Below are 12850 nucleotides of genomic sequence, written 5' to 3'. Positions count from 1 at the left end.
TTGGAAGTCCCGTCCTGGTTGTGGATAGCCAGAGAAAAGAAGCGTTCTCCCAGGGCTGCTGTGGGCTGCAGCTCCCCCAGCTGGGCTGAGTTCTGTGTTTACTGGAGGGAGGAGGAGGAGTGAAAAGCTGAGCCCTCTGGTAGCTTTTTGTAATTAATTTATTTCTAATTAAAATGCTATCTTTGGATATTATTTCCTGCTCCTACAAATAAAATGTGCTTATTGTAAAAAAAAATTCAAACATAACAAAAATCTGAAATTGCTGGAAATAGAACAAACCATAATTATTTTAATCAAAATATCAGAGTTCCTCTTCCACTCCTTTCCAGCCCCTGGTGTTGCAGGCCAGGTCTCAGGAGCGCAGGCCTCCGTGACAGCTGTTTCAGCACTGACTGAGTGGTTAAGGATTAAAAGCTGAAGGAGTCAGTACCTTCATACAAAGGCTGGAATGTAAAAGCCCACCCAGAGTTTTGTCTAGGCCTTTCCTGGGCCTCAAAGCATGACAAGATAATGAAGGAATTCTTAACAGGACCTGTTTAGGGTTAAACAAGTTTTACTGGGGGTCTGAAGGAACTCCCTAAACTTCCGTGATTTAGCAGGAGACAAGATAAGGGCAATCACCCCAGCACCTCGACCAGTTAGATTAAGTCAATTTAATGGGGCTCCAGAGGAAGGTCCTCAGGACTGAGACCTTAGTTATAGATGAGAAGTTAATCACTTATGTCTTTAGAGAAATGCACACTTACACGTACACATATAGCTTAGACGGTATATAAGCTCTGGAAAACTTTGAAATTTTGATTTGGTCTGGTGATAATTTCCAGGCCTTCTCCCTGCACCCAGTTAGAGAAATAAAAACTCTCGTCCTCCCCGGTTCATCTGCATCTCGATATCGGGCTGCAAGAATAAGCAGCTGGCCCCTCCATGTGAGCCAAGAGCACCAGCACTAAGCACTGGGCGGTGGGAGGGCAGCTTCTGGGCAGTGGCCCCAGCCTGCGCTCACCTGCCTCTCCACCTCCCAGGTCGGTCCACCCACCTCCCCAGGGGTGTGGTGGGTTGAGCTGGGGAGGCCTCAGCACTCCACTGACTCATCACCCCTTCTGTCCTTTGATGGGTAGGATGGGGTGAACATTACTGCCAGCAGATCGGGTTTCATAATATCTTAGTGTGTTCTGCATGTGTGATCCAGCCCCTCCCTTGGGATGCAAGGGAGCTCTGCATCTTTTATGTATTCTTCGACACTGAGGTCTCAGCTGAATTGTAGACAGAAATAATCCCATCTTAATGTCCAGTTACATATAACTATACCATCATTTATTTAACCGGCTTTCACTGATGGACATTGGGTTGTCTTGTGCGTATGTGGGTGTGTAGTACACACACGTCACACACCTGTATGTGAGCTCCTGTGCTAGTATTAATATTATAAACAATGCCTCTCGTCATGCTACCTGACTTCAAACTATACTGCAGAGCAGCAGTAACCAAAACAGTATGGTACTGGTACAAAAACAGACACATAGACCAATGGAACAGAACAGAGAGCCCAGAAATAATACTACACACCTACAACTGTAAGAGCAGCCGAGAGAAAGGACGAGTAGACGCAAAGTCAGGCAAGCAAGTTTACTGACCTGCCGGGCTGCCCCGTAACAATCAGAGGAGGCAGCCCCGAGCTTACAAAATGAGGGGTTTATATGGGGTGAGAGGGGCTGAAGGGAGTCTCCAGATGGAGATAATCTATCAGCTTGTAACAAGCGTGAAGATAGTTTATCAGCTTGTGACAGACTTACAATATATCCTGTGACTTTTGTGGCAGCAGTTAAAAAAAAAAACAGGATTTTACACAGTTTTAAAATAAGAAAACAGGATTTTACAGGTATGTGTAAAACAGGAATTTACAAGTACATGTAACAAAGGTTTGTTTCCCATGACCTCCTGCGCGGCCCAGATGGCTGTAATCAGGCTTGGCTCACTGTAGCCTGTCTGGTGGCCTTGCTGTGGCGCCTAGATGAGTGTTTAGGAATGCAGCTGCAGAGCAATCAGGGTGGGGGTCAGCTGAGGGGATTTTCTGGGGCAGCTCGTCCCTAACATTCCAGCCTCTCGCCGTCGTCATCTGGCTGCTGCTTGCTGGATGGGGCGATGTTTGCAGGGTGGGAGGCCAGACTGTAGGGACTGTCATTCCTGGAGCTGTCTGTGTTCTTGGAGCAGCATCATATCTTGTATTGTTCCATGGGTGAAAGCTCTAATACGGTCCTGTAAAAACTGGGTAGGGAGACGTAAGAGGCAGGGGCCAAATGCTAGGAGGAGGAAAAGGGTTATGGCAGGACCTAGGAGGGGCAGTAGCCAGGGCACCCAGGAGTTAAGGAACCACTGGGGCCAGCTGAACTGACTGTAAGTTTTTGTGCTCGGTCTTTGAGCTTTTTGACAGCATCTCGTGCTAACCTAGATTCACTGAGGTAGAAACAGCATTGCACGCCGGGCGCGGTGGCTCAAGCCTGTAATCCCAGCACTTTGGGAGGCCGAGGCGGGTGGATCACGAGGTCAAGAGATCGAGACCATCCTGGTCAACATGGTGAAACCCCGTCTCTACTAATACAAAAAATTAGCTGGGCATGGTGGCGCGTGCCTGTAATCCCAGCTACTCAGGAGGCTGAGGCAGGAGAATTGCCTGAACCCAGGAGGCGGAGGTTGCAGTGAGCCGAGATCGCGCCATTGCACTCCAGCCTGGGTAACGAGCGAAACTCCGACTCAAAAAAAAAAAAAAAAAAAAAAAAAGAAACAGCATTGCTCACCTAAAAAGAGGCACAGACCTCCTTTTTCAGCAGTGAGGAGGTCTAGGCCTCTGCATTTTGTAGGGTGACCGCTGCGAAAGAGACTAGTTGGTTTTGGAGGTGAGTGATGGTCTGCCACTTTTTCTAGTGATGATTGGAAGTCTCGGGAGAGTGACTGGAAATGTGATGATGAGGTTCCTAGGCTTCCTGCTCCTGACCCGACACTAGTTGTGACTCCAGGGGCCACTAATAAGGGAATGCTCTTTTTGGGCGGGCATGTGATGTGGCAGAGACAGGGAGTTCTTGGTTTGGAGGGACAAGGTTAATGTTGAGGGTAAGGTGGTCTAGGGTACAGGTACCCGTCTAGTTGGTAGGAGACAGAAGTAGGTTGTGGATCTGCAGAGGAAGAAGATGCCTGCAGTGTTAATGCAAACAGAAAAGTGGACTGAGAATAGGTGTTGGAGTGTGTGGGTTCCTCATTTGGAAGGACTTGGTTCAGTTTCAGCAGCCCAGAGTGGGGAGGAGAGACCCCTTTGAGAACTCCTGTCTTGGGAAGGGGTTTCCGTGTTTGAGAGGCAGGAGGAGAGGTAATGCGGAGGGGCTGGGTAAAGAGGCCGTTAGCTTCATGGGAAACTGAATAATGTACTCGGAGTGAGGTATGGGAAGAGGGATGAGAGATGGTTTGAGTCGAGCCACAGGCAGAGGGAGGGATGGTGCCTACATGTATGTGTCCATTGGAAGAGGTGACACATAAAGGGGCTTGGCCAAGTGTTGGGGTGTGGAGGGTTATGGGACCTTGGATGGCAGGGTGAGGAAGTTTTGCGAGGTGGTAATTGGCAGTCTGTGTGGAGAGAAGTTCGGTAGCGCTCTTAGGGCAGTGGGGTACTTCCCAGTGACAGTGAGGGCTCCGTCTGCAGAGGCAGAGCCTTTCTGGACGGTGTATGAGAAGCGAATGGGAAATGGTCCCAGGGCTGAGAAACTGGGATGGCTGAGTAGGGAGTAGAGGAAAGGGAAAAACAGGTCCAGCAACGGGAAGCAGGTGCAGAGTTGGGGCGCAATAACAAGGAGTGAGTGAGATTGAGAGGTCATCCGAGTCTTGTAGACGTGAGAAGAGACTGAGGGAGCAGAGGCAGTGGCGCTGACTAGTAATAGAGTCAGGAACTTGAGGAAGAATCGGAGTCGGGGGGAAGGAGCTGATAGGGGTTGTATGGGGAAGTGGCTCTTCTAGAGGGTCTGTGAGGTGGCTGATAGCGTCGTATGGATAGTCACATTCTCCTTGCAGATGAGCAAGGAATAGATGAGTGAAGACCTCTTTTCGTGTGGGAATGGAGAAAGGAGGGATTTTAATATTTGGTGTGCTATGGGGAGAGGCTGGTTCTCGTCGCGAGGGCCTTGGCGCCTGGAGCAGGGCAGAGGTGATACATGAAGGAGTTACTGTTCACGGGTCTTCTTCAGGGATGGGCGTAAGGCAGAGTTTGGTTGGACCAAGGAGGATGCTGGAGAAATGGCGGAGGGCAGTCGGCAGGTCAGCAGGTGCTGTAGGAGCCTTTTTTAGTCTGGAAAGATGGTACTAAGAGGTATGTCCTGAGAGTGTGGCTGTAGTGGGGGTTGTAAGAATGATTTGGAAAGGGCCTTCTCACTTCAGTTTAAGGTTTGCTGGCTTACTTTTTAGGAAGACATGCTCTCTTGGTAGGAGAGTCTGGTTGGTGGGGCCTTTGTGGGGTTTTGGGAGGGCCTGCTCTGTTCTATGAGGAGGTGGCCGATGGCGGAGCATGTTGGGAGGTGTTCTCCCAGCTGAGGGCTAGAAGGAGGCCTGTTCTGTAAGAGGGAAGGATGTCTGCACATTAACTCAAATGGGCTGAGGAAGGAGGGAGCTTTGGAGAGGCAGAACTCAGGGTTTTCAAGAAAGAGGGCATAGAGTAGTTGGATCCGAGAAGGAGAAAGTGCTCGGTGCTCGGGAGAAGGAGATCAGGTAGATTGTGTGGGCTGTGGGCTGTGGTGTCTTGACTGAATGGTAGTTTTCTGTTTTCTAAGGCTAGGGTGGCAGCTGCTGCTAGGGCTCTGAGGCAGGTCGGCCACCCTCGGGCGGTGTTGTCTAGTTGTTTGGATAGGTAAGCTTGGGGGTGAAAGAAGGAGGAATAGATGAGTGAAGACCTCTTTTCGTGTGGGAATGGGGAGAGAGGAGAGGATTTTAATATTCGGTGTGCTATGGGGAGAGGCTGGTTCTCGTCGTGAGGGCCTTGGCGCCTTCCTTTTTGTTGGCCAAGGACACTAAGGGCTATTCCATGGTTTTTGGCTGTGTAGAGAGTGAAGGGCTAAGAGGTATCAGGCAAAGATAGAGCAGGAGCGGTTACAAGGGCAGCTTTAAGCTTGTGGAAGCTAGGGATTATGTTGTGTGAGGATTTAGGGGCTCATTTAGAGGGCCTTGACTGCTTCATAGAGGGGGTGGGCTCGGAGGACAAAGTTGGGAATCCATATTCTGAAGAAGCCTGCCAGTCCTAGGAAAGAGGGTTTCACTCTGAGAGGAGGGAGGGGGCAGGCTGTCTATTAATGCTGCCCGTGCGGGGTCCATGGCTCCGGCCCGACGGCACAGCTGGACTCCTAAGTATGTCATTGTTGGAGTGGAGAGTTGTGCTTTGGAGACGGAAACCCTATATCCTTTACTAGCAAGAAAGTTTAGAAGGGTAATAGTGTGAGCCTGAGAGTCCTCTAGGGAGGGGCTACAGAGGAGGAGGTCGTCCGTGTACTGGAGGAGCTGGCTAGGGGAGAGGTCTAGGGAGGTGTGGTCTTGAGCTAGAGCTTGTCCAAAGAAATGGGGGCTATCTCTAAAGCCTTGGGGGAGGACTGTCCAACTACGTTGTCATGACTGGAGGGTTTCAGCATCAGTGAAGTGAAAGCAAAAAGATCCTGGGAGTGACAGTGAAGGGGAATAGTAAAAAAGGCATCTTTTAAATCGATAGCGGTGTAGTAGGTTGTGCTAGGAGGGATAAGGGAAAGGAGAGTATAAGGGCTGGGAACTACTGGATGGATGGGAAGGACGGCCCGATTGATAGCCCGGATGTCTTGGACTAGTCGGTAAGAACCGTCTTCCTTCTTGCGGGGAGTATGGGGCTGTTCTATGGAGAATGGGTTGGTCTGAGAAGGCTGAGAGAGAGGGGTTTGTTTACGATGAGCTATAAGGCTTTTTGATGAGTTAATGAAATGGGGTACTGAGGGATGTTAGGGAATTCGGAGGATCTTTTAGCTGGATTTTGATGGGATCATGATGAGCTGCTAGGGAAGAGGGGGTAGTAGCCCACAGTACTGGATTAACAAGAGAAGGGAGTGGATGCTGGAGGAGGGGGTTGAGGGCTGGCGTGGCAGCAGAGAGGAGTAGGAGAGAATTTGGTTGTGGGGAACAGAAAAGGGAGATGGAAGTCTTGAATTTTGTCAGGATATCTCTGCCTAGGCCGGGGTAGGGCAACGAGGCATGGTAAGGAAAGAGTGTGGGAGCAGTGTCCGATAGGGAACAAGTAAGAGGTCCGGTGGTGCGTGGGCACGAGATGAGTCCGTCAACCCCCAACTGAGACTGAGAGGGATGAGTGGGTCCTGAGAATTCAAGCAAAGCCAGGTATCGATTAAAAAAGAGATCGGCTTACCTGCTACTAGTAGAGTTACCCTGGGCTCCGATGGCAGATGGGGCTGGGGGCCCCGGGCCTCGTCGGTCTCCAGCGGCTAGGCCCGGAAGCTGCAGGAGTGCAAGCCATTCTCCACTTTTCATCTTGCTGAATGGGTGGTGGCTCTGAGGTGCAGGCTTTTCTGTCTGTCTGTTGAGAAGACAGTCAGATTTCCAGTGGCCTGTCTGCTGGCAGACTGGGCAAGGGCTTTTCGGCACTCGTGGGTTAGGACATGCCCTCGCCCAGCAGCCTTCTTTGCCGCACTCAAAACAAGGCCCAGGAGGGCTGCTGCTGTCGGGTCTTTTGTGCCCTTGGGTTCTATGGCTAGGCTGACGGATAGCCACAGCCAGAAGCTGGTATTTAGCACAATCTCTTTTGGCTTTATCTAATTTACTCTGCTCATCCCTGTTACTGAAGACTTTGAAAGCCAAGTTAATGAGGTCTTGTTGTGGGGTTTGAGTGCCATCTTTAGCCTTTTTAAGTTTGCTCCAGATGTCACAGCAGATTGGGAGATAAAATGGGTATTAAGAACAATCGTTTCTTCTCCAGAGGCAGGGTTGATGCGGGTATATTTTCAGAGATCCTCTGTAACGCAGGAAAGGAATTGGGCAGGATTTTCATCTGCTTTTTGGGAAATTTCTTTGAGTTTTTCAAAATTCCTGGCCTTATGGGCAGCTTTGTTATGGCCTGCAATAAGGCAAGGAATCCTATGGGTACAGTACTCCCAGGAAGACTCTTCCCGGGGCCGGCAGCGGCTCCTATGGGCTTAGTATGATCTTGCCCATGAAGATCGTCGGCATGTGCCTGGGCTGGGAGCCACACTCTTCCCTTCTCTTCTGGAAGGAGGGAGAAGAGAGGATAATATAGAGATCATGCCAAGCGAGTTTATAAGACTGGGTGAGATATTTAAATTCTTTTTTTTTTTTTTTTTTTGAGACGGAGTTTTGCTCTTGTTACCCAGGCTGGAGTGCAATGGCGCAATCTCGGCTCACCACAACCTCCGCCTCCTGGGTTCAGGCAATTCTCCTGCCTCAGCCTCCTGAGTAGCTGGGATTACAGGCACACGCCACCATGCCCAGCTAATATTTTTTTGTATTTTTAGTAGAGACGGGGTTTCACCATGTTGACCAGGATGGTCTCGATCTCTTGACCTCGTGATCCACCCGCCTCGGCTTCCCAAAGTGCTGGGATTACAGGCGTGAGCCACCGCGCCCGGCTATTTAAATTCTTTGATATAAGTATTGGGATTGAAGGAAAAGGACCCGAGGTGTTTTTTAATCTGGGAGAGATCAGAGAGGGAAAAGTGGATGTGGACACAGACGATTCCTTCAGCCCTGCTACCTCCTGGAGGGGAAGCAAGGGAGCTGGCTGCTGGGCATGTTGGGCTCAGGAACGGTAACGGATGGGGATGGGGAGGACTCAGAGTCGGAAGCAGGGTGGTTGGAGGGGGAGAAAGGGGTAGGGCCGGAGCGGGGGCATACAGTGGAAGATCATGATGTGGTCGAGGAGTACGAAAATCAGCAGGGTCAAAGGAAGAGGGGTTGTCGGCCGGGGCCTTGGGGAGGGTGATGGGGGAGAGTCGGGTTTGGAGCCGGCAAGGAGGATTTGGAAAGTAGAACAGGACGGGCAGAGGGAAGGACGGCTACAGAGAGTGAAGAAAGCCTGAACATAAGGAATCCGAGACTATTTCCCATTGCAATGGCAAAAGTTGTCTAAGTTTCTATATATATTGAAATCAAAGGTGCCATTTTCAGGGCACTGGGAGCCATTGTCTAATTTGTATTGAGGCCAAGCAGTATTGCAGTAAAAGTTAAGCCTTTTCAGATGGAATTCTGAATGGAGGCCGAGAGCATTGAGATTATGCAGGAGACACCCAAGGGGTACTTTTGGGAGGGGTAGACAGAGGCTCCCATAGCAAATGGGGGAGGGAGGTAGAGGAAGAAGAGAGTGCTGATTGACAAGGGTGGTGGGAGAGGGTGTCCCCTGTCCCATGAGCCCTGTCTGGAATAGAGGAGGTAGCCATGGAGTCAGACATCCCTGAAACGGAGGAACCAGAGGCCTGGAGGCCGGAGGAAGCCCTTGGACCAGCACTGGGTCTTTTGGAAATGCATAGATGGTCAAGAGTTCCAGATAAACGACAAGAGTCTCTCTTACTCACCCCAGCAGAGGCTCTGATGGTGAATGAAGTTGCCAACAATAGGAGAGTCTGGGAGATTCTCTGGGTCTTCAGCAGGTTCCGCAAGGGGAGGGTGGCTGGAAGAGGGGTGATAGGAGAGGGAGGGAGGGATAGAGGGAGGGAGAGAGAGAGCCCTCTAAGGGTGCCCAGCCAGAGCCTACCCCTTCCTGGGTTTCAGCACCAAAATGTAAGGTCAGCCGAGAGTAAAAAGATGACTAGACATAAAATTAGGCAAGCAAGTTTATTGACCTGCCAGGCTGCTCTGTAACAGAGGCAGCCCCAAGCGCACAAAATGAGGGGTTTATATGGGGTGAGAGGGGCATAAGGGAGTTTCAGGACTGAAATAATTCATTAGCTTGTAACAAGCACAAAGATAGTTTATCAGTTTGTGACAGACTTACAATCCTTTATCCTGTGACTTTTGTGGTGGCAGTTTAAAAAAAACAGGAATTTAGGAATTTACGGGTATGCGTAAAACAGGAATTTACAAGTATGTATAGCAAAGGTTTCTTTCCCATGACCTCCTCAGCACTGCCCAGATGGCTGTAATCAGGCTTTGCTCAATGTAGCACGTCTGGTGGCCTTGCTGTGGCGCCTAGATAAGAATTTAGGAGGCCAGGCGTGGTGGCTGATGCCTGTAATCCCAGCACTTTGGGAGGCCTAGGTGGGTGTATCACCTGAGGTCAGGAGGTGTATCACTTGACCAACATAGAGAAAACTGTCTCTGCTAAAACATACAAAATTAGCCGGGCATGGTGGCAGGTGCCTATAATCCCAGCTACTTGGGAGGCTGGGGCAGGAGAATTGGTTGAACCCAGGCGGTGGAGGTTGCAGTGAGCCAAGATCACACCATTGCATTCCACCCTGGGCAACAAGAGGGAAACTCTGTCTCAAAAAAAAAAAAGCATTTAGGAATGCAGCTGCAGAGCAATCAGGGTGGGGGGTCAGCTGTGCTGAGGGGGTTTTCTGCAACAGCTTGGCCCTAACAATATTTTATTGTGTTCTGCATGTGTGATCCAGCCCCTCCCTTGGGATGTAGGGGAACTTTGCATCTTTTATGTATTCTCAGACTTTGAGGTCTCAGATGAATTGGAGACAGAAATAATCCCATCTTAATATCCAGTCACATATAACTATACCATCATTTATTTAACTGGCTTTTACTGATGGACATTGGGTTGTTTTTTGCGTGTGTGTGTGTGCATGCAACACATGTCACACACCTGTGTGCAAGCTCCTGTGCAGTATTAATATTATAAGCAATGCCTCTCATCATGCCACCTGACTTCAAACTATACTACAGAGCAGCAGTAACCAAAACAGTATGGTACTGGTACAAAAACAGACACATAGACCAATGGAACAGAATAGAGAGCCCAGAAATAATACTACACACCTACAATCATCTGATCTTTGACAAACCTGACAAAAACAAGCAATGGGGAAAGGACTACCTATTCAATATGGTGCTGGGATAACTGGCTACCCATATGCAGAAGGTTGAAACCAGACCCCTTCCTTACACCATATACAAAAATTAACTCAAGATGGATTAAAGACTTAAACATAAAACCCAAAACGATAAAAACCCTGGAACACAACCTAGGCAATACCATTCTGGACACAGAAACTGGCAAATATTTCATGGCAATGAAACCAAAAGTAATTGCAACAAAAGCAAAAATAGACAAATGGAATCTAATTAAAGAGCTTCTGCCCAGCAAAAGAAACAATCAACAGAGTAAACAGGCAGCCTACAGACTGGAAGAAAAATTTTGCAAACTAGGCATCTGACAACGGTCTAATATCTAGCATCTGTAAGGAACTTAAATTTACAAGAAAAAAACAACCCCATTAAAAAGTGGGCAAAGGATATGAACAGGTACTTTTGAAAAGAAGACACACATGTGGCCAAGAATCATATGACAAAAAGCTCAACATCACCGATTATTAAATTCAAATCAAAACCATGAGACACCATCTTACACCAGTCAGAATGGCTATTAAAAAGCCAAAAATTAACAGATGCTGGCGAAGTTGCAGAGAAAAGTGAACACTGTTGCACTGTTGGTGGGAGTGTAGATTAGTCTAAGCACTGTGGAAGACAGTGTGGTAAGTCCTCAAAGACCTAAAAAGTAGAAATTTAATTTGATTCAGCAATCCCATTACTGGGTGTATACTCAAAGGAGTATAAATTGTTCTGTTATAAAGACACGTGCACATGTATGTTCATTGCAGCACCATTCACAATAGCAAAGACATGGAATCAACCTAAATGCCCATCAGTGGTAGACTGGATAGAGAAAATATGGTACATATACTCCATGGAATACTATGCTGCCATCAAAAAGAATGAGATCATGTGCTTTGCAGGAACATGGATGGAGCTGAAGGCCATTATCTTCAGCAAACTAATGCAGGAACAGAAAATCAAATATCTTATGTTCTCACAAGTGGGAGCTAAATGATGAGAACACATGGACACACAGAGGAACAACACACACTGGGGCCTGTTGGGAGGTGGAGGGTGAGAGGAGGGAGAGGATCAGCAAAAATAACTAATGGATACTAGACTTAATGCCTGGGTGACAAAATAATCTGTACAACAAATTCCCATGACACAAGTTTATATAATAAACCTGCGCATGTACCTCTGAACTTAAAATAAGTTAATTTTTTTAAAAAAATGCCTCAGACATTTCTGCCAATTCTTGCAAGCAGTTGTGACTTTGGCCTCCCTAGACCTCTAACCAGTCTTAAAATAGGTTCCCTTGCCCTGCTCTTCAAACTGGGAGAAGCTTAGCACTGGACCTACCCAACGTATGCCACAGGGTTCTGAAAGCATCACATTTACTTAAACATTCTGATGTAAAAGTGGCTGTAACGTAATTATTATGTACTTAAGAGGGATAAATAGGCTGTCTGGACATTTCTACACTGTAGTGAGCTATTTACCATTGGTGCCAAACCTCCAGGCCATGCAGAGTCTGTTCACAGTCATTCTCCTCTGCTCTCAGGGATATTTTGATAGGACATCTAGAAATGTACTGTCTGTAGTAGCCAGCATCCAAAATGGCCCCAGGGATCCCAGCCTCCTTATATCCACACCCTTAGACAGTCCCTCCCCACAGTGCACCAGGGTTGGCCTGTGTGACCAAAGAATATGGCAAAGGGATGGCAAGTCACTTCCACAATTAGGTTATAAGATTACTAGGTTATAAAAGGCTGGAAAGCTGAGTGTGCTGGCATGTGCCTGTAATCCCAGCTACTTGGGAAGATAAGGTAGGAGGATCCCTTAGCCCAGGAGTTTGAGATCAGCCTGGACAACATATTGCAACCCTTATCTTAAAAGACTTGGGCGGGCATGGTGGCTCACTCCTGTAATCCTGGCACTTTGGGAGGCCGAGGTGGACAGATCACTTGAGGTCAGGAGTTTGAGACCAGCCTGGCCGTTGTGGTGAAACCCCATGTCTATTAAAATGCAAAAATTAGCCAGATGTGGTAGTGCACGTTTGTAATCCCAGTTACTCAGGAGGCTAAGGCAGGAGAATCGCTTGAACCCAGGAGGCGGGTTGCAGTGAGCCGTGACTAAGTCACTGCACTCCAGCCTGGGTGACAAGAATGAAACTTGGTCTCAAACAAAAGACTCGAGCTCTCTCTCTTTCCTGGAAAATTTGCCTTGAGGAAGGAGGGAATGGATACTGTTAGCAATGAAAAATGTTCATTAGACAAAATGTCTAGATCTGCAAACCCAAGAACCTAGCCCAGAAGAAAACATTACATCTCTAGATGAAGAACCTAGTCCAGAAGAAAACATTGATCTCTAGATGAAGAACCTAGTCCAGAAGAAAACATTAATCTCTAGATGAGGAACCTAGTCCAGAAGGAAACATTAATCTCTAGATGAAGAACCTAGTCCAGAAGAAAACATTACATCTCTAGATGAAGAACCTAGTCCAGAAGAAAACATTAATCTCTAGATGAGGAACCTAGTCCAGAAGGAAACATTAATCTCTAGATGAAGAACCTAGTCCAGAAGAAAACATTGATCTCTAGATAAAGAACCTAGTCCAGAAGGAAACATTAATCTCTAGATGAAGAACCTAGTCCAGAAGAAAACATTACATCTCTAGATGAAGAACCTAGCCCAGAAGGAAACATTAATCTCTAGATGAAGAACCTAGTCCAGAAGGAAACATTACATCTCTAAATGAAGAACCTAGCCCAGAAGAAAACATTAATCT

The 12850-nt window shown here is 47.9% G+C and overlaps 1 long non-coding RNA gene across 1 annotated transcript in view; it reads left to right on the top strand.

The window, feature by feature from the left end:
* The window catches only part of LOC105724619 (uncharacterized), an 88150-nt gene that overhangs the window by 12673 nt on the left and 62627 nt on the right, over nt 1–12850 (top strand). The gene's annotated exons all lie outside the window — the stretch shown is intronic.

The sequence above is a fragment of the Aotus nancymaae genome, unplaced genomic scaffold (assembly GCF_030222135.1).
Source record: "Aotus nancymaae isolate 86718 unplaced genomic scaffold, 86718_ANA_hifiasm-v0.15.2.pri h1tg000003l, whole genome shotgun sequence".
In the NCBI taxonomy this organism is placed as follows: Eukaryota; Metazoa; Chordata; class Mammalia; order Primates; family Aotidae; genus Aotus; species Aotus nancymaae.
Note: the sequence above shows the minus strand (reverse complement) of the source record. Positions and strands in the feature narration are given on the sequence as shown.